Consider the following 16,572-nt stretch of genomic DNA (forward strand, 5'->3'; position numbering starts at 1 on the left):
GGAAACCCCTTCCACCCCTGCAACGGACTGTTCCAGCTATTTCAGTCAGGCAAACGCCTCCGTTGCCATGCTGTGAGAAAGGAGAGGTTGAGAAGAAGCTTCTTCCCAGAGGCCATTAGGACTGTAAACTCCTATCTCACCAGGGACTAACTTTACTGTACCACTCTACTGCTTTTTTTTAAGATTGCTGTTTTTTTCCCTTTTTCCTTCCGCCCACAATATTTAATATGAAAAAGAATATGTGATTCTGTTACATTCTGTTAGTAGTTTGTTTGGTTGTTTGTTTGTCTTTTTGCACAAAGTCCGCGAGCATTGCCACTTTTCATTTCACTGCACATCTCGTATGTGTATGTGACAAATAAACTTGACTTGACGAGATAACTTTGACTGTTCTTTAATGTTGCACGATAACATGCACGTCTATCAAGCATTATTAAAGAGTTATATACATGTATTAATTGTATCCTTTTACTCGTGTAATGATTCTCCTTAAAAATTCAAATAAGAATTGGGCGGCATAATTGATTATGACAGATATGATTCTCCAATATCTGATTGCAAATGCAGACTACATTAATATAATTAAATTATCCCACCTTCTTTGGATAAATTATGTTCCCACTACATTGCTCTGTAAGTGATAAGCAATTCATCACTGAGGGAGTAGAAGTGATATAATCCAGGAAAGTTGAATTCCTTTTTACGCGAGTTCACTATATGTCAATGAGAGTGCAGGACCCTACACACTCTCGAATACTTATATGCTTATTCATCCAGTTATGAATCACCTGCAAACATTTCTCCTCCCTCTCTCCACCATGACCTGTGCTGTCACCAGAAGATATGTTTCACATCACAATGCTATTCCTTCGAAACATAATCTAAAAATGCATGCATTTCCAAATCAGTGTTGAAGGCACCCTCCCCTACTTCGGTACCATCTCCCTCAATATTTTTTTTATGCCTCTGAATTATTACTCTGCTTGTCTGACTTCCAAGAATGATTATGTCAACATTTCTGGCACAATTGATATTCCCTTAGCATTGACTCGGTCATTTCCCAGGCATTTCTCTGTTTGGCTCTCGCTATCACATTGACCATGCAACGAGTTATTATGAGAATATATATATACGCCTTAATTCTGCTTTTGTAGAATTGTCCCTATCTTCCATAATCTTAAGGTCATCAAAAATTATACAATCCCTTACTTCATTTGCAACAAGTATCATTCACTCTCCAATTTAAGTGTTTGCTGGTCCATTGAACTTTTAAAACAATTGAAGCAATCCCTCCATGTTTCAGCCTACCTAATCCCGTGCAGTTTACCAAAATGCAATGCTTTGCACCTATCTAATTTAAATTCTATCTGCCAGTCCTTGGCCTACTTTTCCAGGTTATCTAGATCCCATTGTACTCTTAGCTGATCTTCACGATCTATTTAGTCACCAATTAATTTGTCTGCCACAAGCATACGAGTCATGACAACTATTTTTATCCAAATCATTAATATAGGTGACAAACAGTGGTCACAGCACCAAACGCTGCATCACATATCTGCTGGCAGACCTCTAAGCTGAATAACAACCCTCCACTATCACTTTCTGACTCCTCCAAAAGCTCCCTCTGACTCCTCCTTTGCTACAAAGCAAAGTCAGGCAGCATCACTGGTGATAGTGTGGCCCTCCCTGATGAACTTAATGTTCGCTTTGAATAAAAGGTCAATCCGTCCCGTCGGACTCGAGTGTGCCCTGTCTCTCGGTCACTGTTGCAGAAGTAAGATCAGCCTTCCTGAGGGTGAACCCACAGAAAGCCATTGGCCACCGAAAGGTCCTTCCCTGGTTGGAGCTTCCAAAATCCAATACATCCCATTGATCTGCAATAAACTCCATTAGCCTTTCCTCAGCCCACGTGACCAGCTGATCAAGATTCCATTGCAATTTTTGATATCATTATCTAAGATGCCATTACTGGAGCATGGTTAACACCAGAATAAACTTGCAAAACGTGGCCCAAAATTTCCTATCAAGATCAGGGTTTCCTATCAAGAATATTTTCTCTACATTTCTGTATAAACGTTTTGTTTGTTATTGAATGATTTTTATTTGAATACAGTACTTATCCGGTATTTATCACCAGGTTCCTTTAACTGCTTCATTTTAAACTTCATACATTCAGTCATCCAGAAAACCTTAACTGGATATTTTCTCTTTAAAATCCTTTGGGAGAGTGGGCAGAGAAGTGGCAGATGGAATCATGCATTTGTGGAGTCATGCATTTTGCTGGTAGGAATAAAAGCGTAGACTATTTTCTAAATGGGGAGAAATCCAGAAATTGGAGGCTCAAAGGGACTTGGGAGTGCTGGTGCAGGATTCCCAAAAAGTTCATCTGCAAGTTGAATCAGTAGGAAAGAAAGCAAACTCAACACTAGCATTTATTTCAGAAGGGCTTGTATACAAAAACAGGGTTGTAATGTTGAGGCTCTATAAGGTGCTGGTAAGGTTGAATTTGGAATATTGTGAGAAATTTTGGGCACCATATCAGAGGATGGATGTGCTGTCTCTGGAGAGGGTCCACAGGAGGTTTTCAAGAATAATCCCAGGAATTAGTAGGTTAACCTATGATGAGCATTTGTCAGTACTGGGCCTGTACTCGCTGGAGTTTAGAAGAATGAGGAGAGGACCTCGTAGACACATACAGAATAGTGAAAGGCTTGGAGAGCGTGGATGTGGAGAGGATGTTTCCACTAGTGAGAGAGTCTAGGACTAGAGGTCAGAGCCTCAGAATTAAAGGACGTTCTTTTAGGAAAGAGATTAGGAGAAATTTATTTAGTCCGTATGTGGTGAATCTGTGGAATTCTTTGCCACAGAAGACTGTGGTGGGCAAGTCAGTGGATATTTTTAAGGCAGAGATAAATTCTTGATTAGTATAGGTATCAGAGATTATGGGGACAAGGCAGAGGAATTGGGTTAAGAGGGTTAATTGGGTTAAAAGTAGATCAGCTCTGATTGAATGGCAGACTTGATGGGCCAAATAGCCCAATTCTACTATCACTTATGACTTTATGACTCACTTTCCCATCTTTAAAAATTTTTAAATTTTAACATTTTTATCGTCCATTTCTATAATTATTCAAACCGGAAGATATTGTTGACACTTTTGCCCAGACTTTTTCACACTGAACCATTGAACCATGATCCACTAGCTCCAACATAATCACCAGAAATGGATCAAGCCTGCTTCTTTCATTGTTCGGCATAAACATAACATCAAAACAACCATATTTTTGTGAGTAACTAACCAAAGATACCTTGAACTTCAGAAATTTTATTTTTAAAGAATGCAGAGCAATTATAATTGGTAATAATTTGACAAGTTGAGTGATTTTAATTTAAAGAAAGGATACTGAAATGAACAAATGGAATGTTGGTACCATAACCAAGAACAATCACCTGTTCCTCATTGCACCATGTTAGCTGATGTCCTCAGTAACACAATAGCCATATTTCCTCATGTTAAATCATGAGCTGTGCTGTAAAAACTCTCTCCGGAGGGGACAGGAAGTGTAAGTAATATTCACTCAGCCAATGTCAACATAGTACCTGTGATTCAGTTCGAACTTTCAAAAATAATTGAACTGAGTCCTCCATCCATCACCTCCAATTACTTCAACCACCTGCAGTCAGGCTTCTCAAGTCAACACCTTTCAAGATTCTTTTTTCGTTAACCTTTTCAACATTGCAATTCAGTTCCGATGGTCTTTGAGCTCGTTTCTAGGTTGAAATTGCACTTATCATGAACTGGGACTGGATTCATGCATTTGCTCCTTATACAGGGTCAGGACGAGAGTCAAATAACTAGATATCTTATCATTGACTATGTCTGCGTTGAATATGGAACTCTAATGTAGGGACAGTGATTAGGTCGGTCACAGAAAAACAAACAGAATAATCCGCTGAAATCTCCAGAGGCATAAATTAAATAATTCCTGTTCTAATGTCTCATGGATTCACATTTGAAAATATGATCAAAATAATTTTACAATCATTTTTCATTGCTTCGTCATAGTTTGCAGTTTATTTATTTTATGCACCGAGGAATATGCTATGGTAGTTGCCTCGCATCTCAGGGTGATTTCACACCATCGCACAAATCAACCTCCAGTCCATTTACTCCATTTATACCTCATGTTGCCTCGGCTAGGCCAGCAGCATAATCAAGTACAAGTCACACTCTGGCCACTCCCTCTTCTCCCCTCTCCCCTCAAGCAAAACGTATAGAAGTGTGAAAACGCACACCTCCAGATTCGGGGACAGTTTCTTCCTCGCTGTTATCAGGCAACTGAGCCATCCTACCACAACTAGAGAGCAGTCCTGAACTATTATCTACATCATTGGAGACCCTTGGACTATCTTTGATCAGACTTTACTAGCTTATTTTGCACTAAACGTTATTCCCTTTATTGTGTATCTGTACACTGTGAATGGCTGAATTGTGATCATGTATTGTTTTTCCGCTGAATGGATTGCACGCAGCAAAAGCTTTTCACTATACCTCGGTACACGTGACAATAAACTAATTTGAATTAAACAGTGGCATGGAGCAAATTGCAGGGGAGGCTCCATCTGGGCAATGAATCACGCAGGTATGGGGTGACCACACATTGAAAATTCCACAATTCCCTCTCCCCACCACCACATTTTTCTTCATCTCCATGGAATGTTGTTTGCTGTTACTGTTGGCTAGTTATGGAGATGGGTCTTTTGTGGTCTGACGGCATTCCCTCCAGGCAGGTGGGCAGAGACACAGTGATCACTGTAATTGAAATGAGAAGTAAACGGCAAACTTGGACATACCCGCGGGAACTTGGTTAAACTCTTGATCATAAACTTGGAGTCTCGTACACAACCACGAGTCTTTCACTCGTGGGTCAACTCGCACCGTGAGACAGGGCTATCAGGAGAGTGGGCTAAGAAGAGGCAGATGAAATTCAATGTAATAAAGTGTGGAGTCATGCATTTTGGTAATAAGAATAAAGGCGTAGATTATTTTCTGAATGGAGAGAGAATCCAGAAATCGGAGGTGGAAAGGGACTTGAGAGTGCTGGTGCAGGACTCCCAAAGGGTTAATTTGCAAGTCGAATCAGCAGTAAGGAAGGCAAATGCAATGCTAGCATTTATATCAAGAGGACTGTAATATAAAAACAGAGATGTAATACTGAGGCTCTAAAGGCGCTGGTCAGGCCGCATTTGGAGTACTGTGAGCAAATTTGGTCCCATATCTGAGGAAGGATGCGCTGGCTCTAGGGAGGGTCCAGAGGAGGTTTACAAGAATGATAACAGGAATGAGTGGGTTAGCATATGATGAGGGTTTGACAGCACTGGGCCTGTAATTGCTAGAGTTTAGAAGGTTGAGGGAGGACCTCATTGAAACTTGCAGAATAATGAAAGGCATGGATGTGGAAAGATGTTTCCACTGATGGGAGAGTCTAGGACCGGAGGTCATTGCCTCAAAATTAAAGGGCGCTCTTTTAGAAAGGAGGAAGAACTTCTTTAGTCAGAGGGTAGTCAATCTGTGGAACTCATTGTCACAGAGGGCTGTGGTGGCCAAGTCGGTCGATATTTTTAAGACAGATAGACAAATTCGTGATTAGAACGGGTATCAAGAGTTATGGGAAGAAGTCAGAAAAATGGAATTAGGAGGTAGAGATCAGTCATGATTGAATGGCGGAGTGGACCCGATGTGCCAAATGGCCTAATTCTACTCTTATAACGTGAACTTGTGAACTGAAAGCAGAGTATAAGTTCAAAAGGATGTTTTTTAGGCTGAGACATGGCACTGGGAATTGTAAATTGATTTATTTTGTATCAGAAATACACTAATTGAGAGCTAGATGTGACTATTATAGGCAAAAATGCAAAAGGAAGTCTGATGAAAGGGAAAAATAAACCAAATAGTGAATATTTTAAAGGAGTTGTGCAAACAAAGAAACATATTTCTGGCTAGTAGGATGTGTTGAGAGTTTTTTTTTTAATGCTGTTGAAATCCTAACTAGAGTTCTGAGGTGTAACCACAGGGAACTTATGCTAAACCATAATTCCCAGGTAGGAATATTGTAGATACAGGTAGGTGCCAGATTATGGAAAACATTTCAAGAACTCAGAGAGCAGCATAGGAAATTTATTAGAAAAGTAGCAGAGGTGGAAAATCTCAGTTACATGGATAAACTGAAACATCTCAGGTTTATTCTATTTGGTAAATGCACTGAAATGATGCTTCTGGAAACTTGAGAAACAGTTCCCAATGACAGCAGGGTTAGTGACCGGAACATGAGGCAGCAAGTTGCTATGGTTTGGAATGTACTGCCTGAATGACTGTAATAACTTTAAAAATTGAATTAAATGCATATATGACAAGGAACAATCTATGGCGCAATGGAGAAAAAGCAGGGAAGTGCGACAAATTGAATAGCTCATTCAAAGCTCAGTGTAAGAACAGTGAGCTGAATAATTACCATTCTGTACAGTATCAAACTGCAATTCTACATTCAAGCATAATGGGTCAGATCAATCAATCAATCAATCAAATACTTTATTGTCATTCAAAAATACACCAACAAATGCAAGTCTGAACAACATTTCTTTGCATCTGGCTCACTGTCCAACATAAAATAACAAAAGGATAAAATAGATAAATAGATATAAAGATAAAATAGATAATAATGGCGGCACATTATATGAAATTCAAAAGTCTGATGGCTCGGGGGAAGAAGCTGTTGCAAAACCTGGCTGTTCTGCTCCTTATACTGCGATACCTTTTGCCCGAGGGCAGCAGAGTGAACAGTCTATGATGGAGATGTGTGGGGTCTTTTATATTGCTGTTGGCCTTGGACAAGCAACGTTTGCACGCAATGTCCCAGATTGAAGGAAGAGAAGTCCCAATGATTTTTTTTTCAGCCGTCCTCACCACTCTCTGCATGGACTTCCAGTCGGAGGCTTTGCAGTCCCCAAACCTGACAGATGCAGCTGATCAAAATGCTCTCTATGGTGCCCCTGTAGAAAGTTGTGAGGACGGGATGGGGGAGGTGAGCTCTTCTCATCCAACGCAGAAAGTGCAAATGCTGCTGCGCTCTCTTAACTAGTGATGCGATGTTTTGTGACCAGGTCAGACTGTTCGTGATCTGCACCCCCAGGAACTTAGTGCTACTGACCAATTCCGCATCAATGTCATTAATGTGTAGTGGTGTGTGACTGTGCCGGTTTCTCCTGAAGTCAAGGATGACCTCCCTTGTTTTGCTAGCATTCAGGATCAGATTGTTTGTGTTGCATCAGTCCACCAGTTGTTTCACCTCCTCCCTGTAAGCCAGTTCATTGTCGTCCCGGATAAGGCCCACCACTTTTGTGTCATCTGCGTACTTCATGATGTGGTTTGTACTAAACCTGGCACAACAGTATTGGGTCATCAGGGTAAACAGCAGTGGACTCAGGACGCAGCCCTGAGGGGAACTGGTGCTCAGAAAGATGGTGTTGTTTCCAACCCGCACTGACTGGGGTCTGTCAGTGAGGAACTCCAGTAGCCAGTTACACAAGGGGGTGCTGAGGCCCAATTTGCTTACCCAGTGCTGAGGTGTTGAACGCTGAACTAAAGTCCTTATCTCATGATAAGTAGAGAAGCGATGCTGATAGCACTGGTGTAAGATGGTAAACTGAACAACTGTTGTCCTCACATGCACTATTTAATATCCTATCTATAGTAAAAAATAAGGAGCCTCATTTTATCAAAATAAAAGCAGCGTTAAAGGAAATTTATTTTACGTTTTCTTTTCCCCTCTTTTACCTCTTTCCCTTGAAGATCATTTTTTCACATTCTTTGTTTTGCCGTCTATTCATTGCTTGAATCAAAATTCATATTTCTTGCTTCATACTTCATGGTGTAAACTCATTGTGTTTCAGTGGAGCTCTTTCAATCTACCCTGCTCACTGCTTCCCCACACGTGATCATTAAGAAGCAGGCCTGGTGGCAATAGACCTGAGAGAAGTCAATGGCAGGTGAAAGTGACATGAAGAACTTGTGACTTTCTTCACTACTGGCTGCAATATCCAGACCTATGCATTGGTTAAAAAAGTTCACGTTCTAGAAACGTCAACTGATAGGACTTTCCCAGGTACACTGTTCTATGAACAATGGGGATACTTATAAAATATTGATGAGCTACCGCTCATAAAATATTCAGAACACATGATGCGATTTGGCTGTCCCTCAGTTACATGATTGTTATAGGCAGTTTGCATTTTGCCTTGCACACAACGGTCAAGCTTTACCTAAGTGCGTCTTTGATTCAATCATTTTTAATTGCTTCTATTGCGGTTCAGACAAAAGATCTTCTGTTACTATGGCTGCCATTGTTGTTTCCTGATAAGTGTAATCTAGACCATTGAAAATTATTCAGCCTCCTTTCTTTTTCAAAGGGACTAAACACAATAAGCATGAAAACATGAGATGCTTAGGAGTTACTTTGCTACACTGGATATAATTAACTATTGGTGAGTTAGCTGCAGTGTATTTATAGCAGCACATAACAAAGTAAGTAGCTGATAATTGAACAGTTATAACGTTTTATAACTATCTTTATCTAAAACATTGGAAAGCAAATAACTAGCTTAAAACATTCATAGATAAGGCAATGAATTCCTTGCAGGTTAATTCCAATTTTCAATACTTCAGTCAAACTTTGATATTTTCGTATTGCACAATATGTTTTTCGTTATATGATTTCATTTTTCATTATTTGTTTGCAACCCTGCGGCAATGGTACCTGATCTTATGATTGCCAAAAGGCTACTGAAATTCTGACAACATTGACAAGTTTTCATGTTTAAGTCCATCCCGTTTGAACAGTAGTCAACCACAAAGTGTATCAACACAAAACATAATCCAATATACGTAGAACAAACTCTCACATTAGCTTTCCGGGCAAGGCTCTTTGTTACTAATCATAGGCAGGGTTCCTGGTTAATTTCAGAGAGGTAAACTTCACAAGTGAGAGGAAAGTTAGGACATCTTAATCCAGGATCAATCCTTAGAAAAATGAGGCATACATCGAAGCAAGTGAAGTGCTTAACCTGAACTGTTGTTAAAGCATAAGTGCAAAGTATATTACCAATATTAGTGAGTTTGTGCTGGATATTAAGGGAGGGAAGTCTCCAGTGTTCTGTACAAACTTTGCTTCTATTTTATCTATTTTATTTTTAATTTTTCAAAATGTGTTCATTATTTCTCTGAAGGCATACTTGTTTAATATATGATCTGATTCCCCGAGAGAGAGAGAGAGAGAGAGAGAGAGAGAGAGAGAGAGAGAGAGAGAGAGAGAGAGAGAGAGAGAGAGAGCGAGAGAGAGAGAGAGAGAGAGAGAGAGAGAGAGAGAGAGAGAGAGAGATCAAGAGAAGAGAGAGAGAGAGATCTCTCTCTCTCTCTCTCTCTCTCTCTCTTCTCTCTCTCTCTCTCTCTCTCTCTCTCTCTCGCTCTCTCTCTCTCTCTCTCTCTCTCTCTCTCTCTCTCTCTCTCTCTCTCTCTCTCTCTCTCTCTCTCTCTCTCTCTCTCTCTCTCTCTCTCTCTCTCTCTCTCTCTCTCTCTCTCTCTCTCTCTCTCTCTCTCTCTCTCTCTCTCTCTCTCTCTCTCTCTCTCTCTCTCTCGCTCTCGCTCTCTCTCTCTCTCTCTCTCTCTCTCTCTCTCTCTCTCTCTCTCTCTCTCTCTCTCTCTCTCTCTCTCTCTCTCTCTCTCTCTCTCTCTCTCTCTCTCTATCTCTCTCTCTCTCTCTCTCTCTCTCTCTCTCTCTCTCTCTCTCTCTCTCTCTCTCTCTCTCTCTCTCTCTCTCTCTCTCTCTCGTCTCTCTCTCTCTCCCTCTCTCTCTCTCTCTCTCTCTCTCTCTCCCTAGGAGAGAGAGAGAGAGATCAATTTTAGACATTTTTCATCTTTTTCAGCAGATCACAACAATGAAGGAGGCAAGTCTATCCTGGCCTGGATCTCACAGGGAGCAAATGAATCAAGGGAGGGAGAAAGATACTGGGGTGAGGTTTAATACTTGCAGGGGGAATACTAACTGATGGGCAGAAGGAACTCCTGGGCTGAAGGGGCTCTTTAAAAAATAAAATAATTAAAAAAATCAGAGTGAAATCTCAGTGAAAGGCACTTTTTCTAGACTTTTCCTCGCCTGGCACGGGCCTTTTGGGCCAAAATGCTCCTCCTGGGCTAATACGGGCATTTTAGGCAAAAGGGACTGGTTTCTCGGCAAATAGTAGCCACTAGACTAAGTAGGACCCGTTGGGTCCCAGCATCACATGGGAGGGCTGGTCACCAACGAAATATTCCACCTCTCCACCAATTCCAATACTGCTCGCCAATGGGGGGGGGGGGGGGTCTGTTGCGCTAGTATGGGTGTTGCGGGCCGAAGGTACTGGTTTCCAGAGGGCTGGTATAGACATTGTGGGCCGTACGGATGCTTGGGCAGGCATCCAACTGTTGCAACGATTTTAAAAGCCAAGCCAAGGCAAACAATTGGGCTGCAGACACCAGACAACCAAAATTCATGTTGTGAACACAAACTTGTTAAAAAAAAGGCGAGGCAAACAATTGGGCTGCACACGCCCGACAACCAAATTTCATTTTGTGAACACAAACTTGTTTTAAAAAAAGGCGAGGTAAACAATTGGGCTGCAGACACCCGACAACCAAAATTCACTTTGTGTACACAAACTTGTTAAAAAAAAAAGGCGAGGCAAACAATTGGGCTACAGACACCCGACAACCAAAATTCACTTTGTGAACACAAACTTGTTAAAAAGGGCTGCAGCCACTTTACAGCCACATCGAGGGGACTCACCGTGGAGTAGACGTGCCTTCAGTGTTATTCGCAGCTCAGAGAGCCGTGAGCCGTGATCCTCTCGCTTCCTGGTTCTGGCAGAGAATGAGTGAGGCACGACACTTCCTGGTTTTATAGTCCCTCCCCTTGCCGCCCACGGGGGCAGCAGAGAGAATGGGGAATTTTGTAAAAACATTAATATCTCTCTAATTTTTCATCAACGGAAAAAATCCTCCGCCCTCATATGGCGGAGGGGGGCTCTGTGCGAGGTGGTCAAAAATGATGGCTGTAGGTGGCGGCATGCGCTCGGAAATCGCAGCACAGTCGGCCAAAAGTGGTCAAGATCAGAGATTTAGTAATATAGAAAATGTGGGCTGAAGTTTGTGGTTTCAGGCAGGCCAAACAATTAATTTCATTTCATTTCTAATTGCATTACAGTTTCAAGCACGGGGCAGGCCGAATAGCTCATTGAATTTTCATTTCACTTCCATTGCCATTGCAGTTTCAAGCACAGGGCAGGCCAAGTCAAAAAGCTCATTGCATTTTCACTTCATTTCCATTACCATTGCACTTTCAAGCACAGGGCAGGCTCAAGCCAAACAGCTCATTGTATTTTCACTTCATTTCCATTGCCATTACAGTTTCAAGCACAGGGCAGGCCCAAGCCAAACTGCTCATTGCATTTTCACATTACCATTGCCATTGCAGTTTCAAGCACATGGCAGGCCAAACAACTCATTTCATTTTCAGTAAGGGCTAACAAATCATTTATTCAAGTACATTGCATACTCAGTGTTCTGTAGTTTCCCAGCTCAAACAGAGGGTCGTGACCTCTCCCTCGCCATCTTGCAGACAGACTGAGCCATGCCCACACTTCCGGGTTTATAGTCCCTCCCCCTCCCACTAGAAGGGGCGTGGCCTTCATGGCGGTGATTGACAGGAGAGAGAATCTCAAGGTTGTTTAAACACTAAAGTCTTTTATTTTTCATCAATGGGAAAAATCCTCGGGGCTTGCATAGCAGAGGAGGAATCTGAGTAAGATGGCCCAAAAATCACAGCCATATGTGGTAGCATTTTTTCTAAAATCAAAGCACAGTGCAAACAGGAAGTGGTCAAGATAAGACTTTGAGGATGTGACAATGTGTGGTATCTCAAGGAATGATTTTAAACAATGAACAACACGGATTTCTGGAAGTTGATTCTAAAGTAAGAGTCAAATAAAATAAAAAGATCGTGGAAATGCTCAGCGGATCACGCAGCACCTGTGGGAGAAAACAAGTTAATATTTCAGTTCAATTACTTTCAATAAGAACTGGAAGTGTATTAAGATGTCACAGCTCGTATACAACACAGAACCCCAAGGGATGAGAAGAAAACATTTTGGTGGGTAGTGTGGAATATGTCACTTTTTTCCTTGGAAAATATACAGATAACTGACATTTCTCCATTACAATAAGGAATAAAGCTCTCTGGCAATATTATTTTGGTGGGATATTCTACCCTGCTGTTGGGGCAATCGTGTATATCATCCTGTTGAAATAAAATGATTGAGTTTCTTTAATTTCTTCAATTATTAAAGAGATAATTAGTTGTACTCAATTGCGCGTGAAACATGACACTTACTGTAGATGCATTGGTAACTGCAAATACCAGAGTAGCTACAAATTATGACAGCTGGTTATTTGTCAAAAGTCTGGAGTTTATTCAGCTTTTAAACTACCATTAAGTAAATAGACATTCAGTCAAACTTTCTGATGGCTCTATTGATTGTTTAATTTAGAATATCTAAAGCCTGGAAATAATGATGTAATTACTAACTTACCCTGCTATGAATGATACATTTCAATTATTATAAATATTAATTCTAAATTCAGTTTCACATTACTATGATTGAAATCCTGCCAATATAGAACTCTTGTTCTTGATTTATTCTGAAGTGATATCCAATAATAAATTAGCTATTGCCAATTTTATGTTATGAATTTTTAAAGCTGAATACATGCATGTTAATATCATAAGATTCACTTTCCAACATTGTCTGCTGGGTTAAGTCATCCTTTTTAACATTACGGCTGTTCTGTTATCTTATCTATTAGCATTAATGGAGCCCAGCATAGTAATACTTTGTAGCCTAACCAATCCAGCATCGATAATTGTATTGGCTATCCTAACAATGTTCAATGACATATATTGAACTTGTTCTTTTCCTTTTGTGATGGCAAAGTAATTACTTCATTTTAATAAAGTCTCTGTGTTACAAGATTTAGTAAGAACTAGACTAAGTGGGACCCGTTGGGTCCCATGTTCAAACGGAAGGGCTGGTCCCCCAACGCAATATTCCACCTCTCCACCAATTCCAATATTGCTGGCCAGTGGGGGTGGGGCTTTCTGGAGCGCTAGTATTCAAGCAGGGTGCAAGGCCACCAAATTCAATTGCAGTTTCATACCATTTCATGCAGGGTGCAACAACACCACATTCAAATGCAGTTTCATACCATTTCATGCAGGGTGCAAAGCCACCATATTCAAATGCAGTTTCATACCATTTCATGTAGGGTGCAAGGCCACCATATTCAAATGCAGTTTCATACCATTTCAAGCAAGGTGAAACCACCATAAAACCACCATAAAACCACACAAAACACCACACACAGTTCAGTAGACATTCAGTGTGTTCAGTTGATTCACAGCTCAGACAGAGTTGTGACCTCTCCCTCCCCCATCATACAGAGACTGAGCCACACCCACACTTCCGGGTTTTAATAATCCCTCCCCCTTCCACCGGAAAAGGTGTGGCCTTCATGGTGTGATTGACAGGAGAGAGATTCTCAACATTTTTAAAACACCAACAACCATTAGCAGTGCATTTTTTACTTCAACCCAAACAACCATTAGCAGTGTATTTTAACTTCATTAGCAGTGCATTTTTATTTCATTAGCAGTGCATTTTTACTTCATTACCAGTGCATTTTTACTTCATTACCAGTGCATTTGTACTTCATTTGCAGTGGATTCTTGGGGTGGCAGCTCAGTCCCTCAAGCCTGATGTGCTGGCAGCTCACTGACGGCTGGTGGGCTGGCAGTTGACTCGCGGCTATTCCTTGAAATTCCATTTCAAGCAGAGTGCAAGGCCACCAAATTCAAATCAATTTTCCTACCATTTCAAGCAGGGTGCAAGGCCACCAGATTCAAGTGCAGTTTCATACCATTCAAGGAGGGTGCAACGACACCACATTCAAATGCCGTTTCGTACAATTTCATGCTGGGTGCAAGGCCACCATATTCAAATGCATTTTCATACCATTTCAAGCAAGGTAAAACCACCATGTGCATTTTTACTTCATTAGCAGTGCATTTTTACTTCATTAGCAGTGCATTTTTACTTCATTAGCAGTGCATTTTTAATTCATTAGCAGTGCATTTTTACTTCATTAGCAGTGCATTTTTAGCAGTGCATTAGCAGTGCATTTTTACTTCAAACCAACCATATTTTCATTTTCAAACCACATTAAGGGCACTCACAGTTGAGTAGACATGTGTTCAGTGTTATTCAGAGCTCAGAGAGACGTGACCCACTTGGTTCCTCCATCTTGCAGAGACTGAGTGAGGCACACCACTTCCGGGTTTATAGTCCCTCCCCCCTCCCACCAGCAGGGGCAGCAGAGAGAATGGCAATTAAAAATTTTTTTTTAAATATATCTCTGATATTTCATCGATGGGAAAAATCCTCTAGTCCCGGAAGGCGGAGGAGGGCTCTGAGCGAGGTGGCCAAAAATGACGGCCGTAGATGGCGGCGTTTTCTCGGAAATCACGGCACAGCGAGCCAAAAGCGGTCAGTATCAGACTTTTAGTAATATAGATGGTGTAAAAGTCTGAGTCTCGTGCACTATAAGAATTGTGTCAAGTAGAGTGTTTTGCTGGAAATAATGTGTGGGTCTTACGTGAGCACCGATCAAAATGTAGTAGCGAAGAACTATGGATACTGGTTTACCAAGGAAAGACTCAAAATGCTGGAGTAACTGTTTTAACTATGGGAAGTTAAATATCAGTTTGTTCCGTCTGTTGCTCTTCTTCAGAATGCAGTCTTTAGTCATGTGATACTTATATATTATTGATGACTTCATTCCCCTTTTCCGAAATGTTTATCCAAAAATTGTTCTTCAACTGTTATTTGCACAAATTTAATTTTAGCACCCGTAACTATGTTTAGTTAGTTTTGAATTAATACGCTATCAAGTCATATTTTGACAGTGTTTAAATAATATGGGTGTTTACAGAAATTCTCCAACAAATTACACAAACTTCTGTCATAGCTATGTTCACTTATTTTTAGAAGCCTTCCATAAGCATTTCTACAGTTCTGGACTAACTATCAATTCTTTATTATTGTTGATATTGCCCACACTAGTTTAGTTATTTCATAAGTTTAACTATGGAACAATCCTGAATCTTAAATTACAATTGCCAAAATGCCTTGAGTTAAACCAGTTTCCACCAACTTTTAATCAGCTTTCTCAAAATAATCTGCACACTTGGGTTTTTACATACTGTAATAAATCTGATTACAACATTTGAAAAGAATGTCAGAGAAAAGTGCTTAAACATAAAAATTAGTCTAAACAACTTATAACTTCTTTATATGCTGGATTTAAGTGATGAAGATGGTAAACTTCAGCAAAGGAGCAAATATTAACATTCTCTGCCTGGTAATCTTCCATAGTTTATGCTATTAAAATAGTATTTTACATGTGATCGAATTCTAAACACCGTTTTAAAGTCCTTGGTCAAATTATGCTAACATTTCTGTACTCTGCAAAGTAATCCTTCGAAGTTGAATTTTTATTGTTGGTTTATTTAATATACAGGATTTCTATATAAGGAATATGCAAGAGCACCAGAAAAAAATAGGGAATATTTGTGGCGCAAATAATTTCATGTATCAGTTCATATTTCCATACGCAATATATTAATTATAACATACTTATTTTCATGTCTTGTACATGAATAGATTCTCATTGAACAAAATAGTAAGCACATCATTGGATCCTGTTAAAACATTGCAAGGTTGAGAGAACTTGTTTCGAAATAGGTTATTATAATGTGAGAATGTTGTACATACAGCTCTAAATATTTTCAATGTACACAAATTGCCTTGTTAACATCATGCTAGTAATTTAGAGAACCTGAGCACTGAATGAATAATACCTCTAATTTCCATACACAAAAATAGTAACTTGGCTTTACATGGTACATTTAACACAGAAATATGTCCCAAGATACTTCATTGAGTTGTAATAAGGTAAATATTAATGGCTTACAAGGTCAGGAGGAATAATCAGGAGCTTGGTGAAAATGCTGAATTTTAAAGAGGAGCTACAAGGAGAAGGTGGTGGAGCAACAAATGGGTTTAGAGGGGAAATTCTGAAATGTCTGGCCAGACTGACAGGGTGTCTTTAGTAATAGTGGTGTCCAGTGAGGAGGGTAGGAGCTGGAATTAAATTTTGATGATTGCGGCATTACATTCAAATAACCTACAAAACAATATGAGATTCTTGCATAAATAACTTCTTTGAGCGTGACTCCAAAGATCAGCCATACCAGCAGACCCACCGAATAAGTAGGCACAAGCCTCAATGAACTGCAGCTGCTGGTTTACGAAAAAGGACTCGGAGTGCTGGGGTAACGTAGCGGGCCAGGCAACGTCACTGGAGAACGT

This window comes from Amblyraja radiata, chromosome 1 (assembly GCF_010909765.2).
Source record: "Amblyraja radiata isolate CabotCenter1 chromosome 1, sAmbRad1.1.pri, whole genome shotgun sequence".
In the NCBI taxonomy this organism is placed as follows: domain Eukaryota; kingdom Metazoa; phylum Chordata; class Chondrichthyes; order Rajiformes; family Rajidae; genus Amblyraja; species Amblyraja radiata.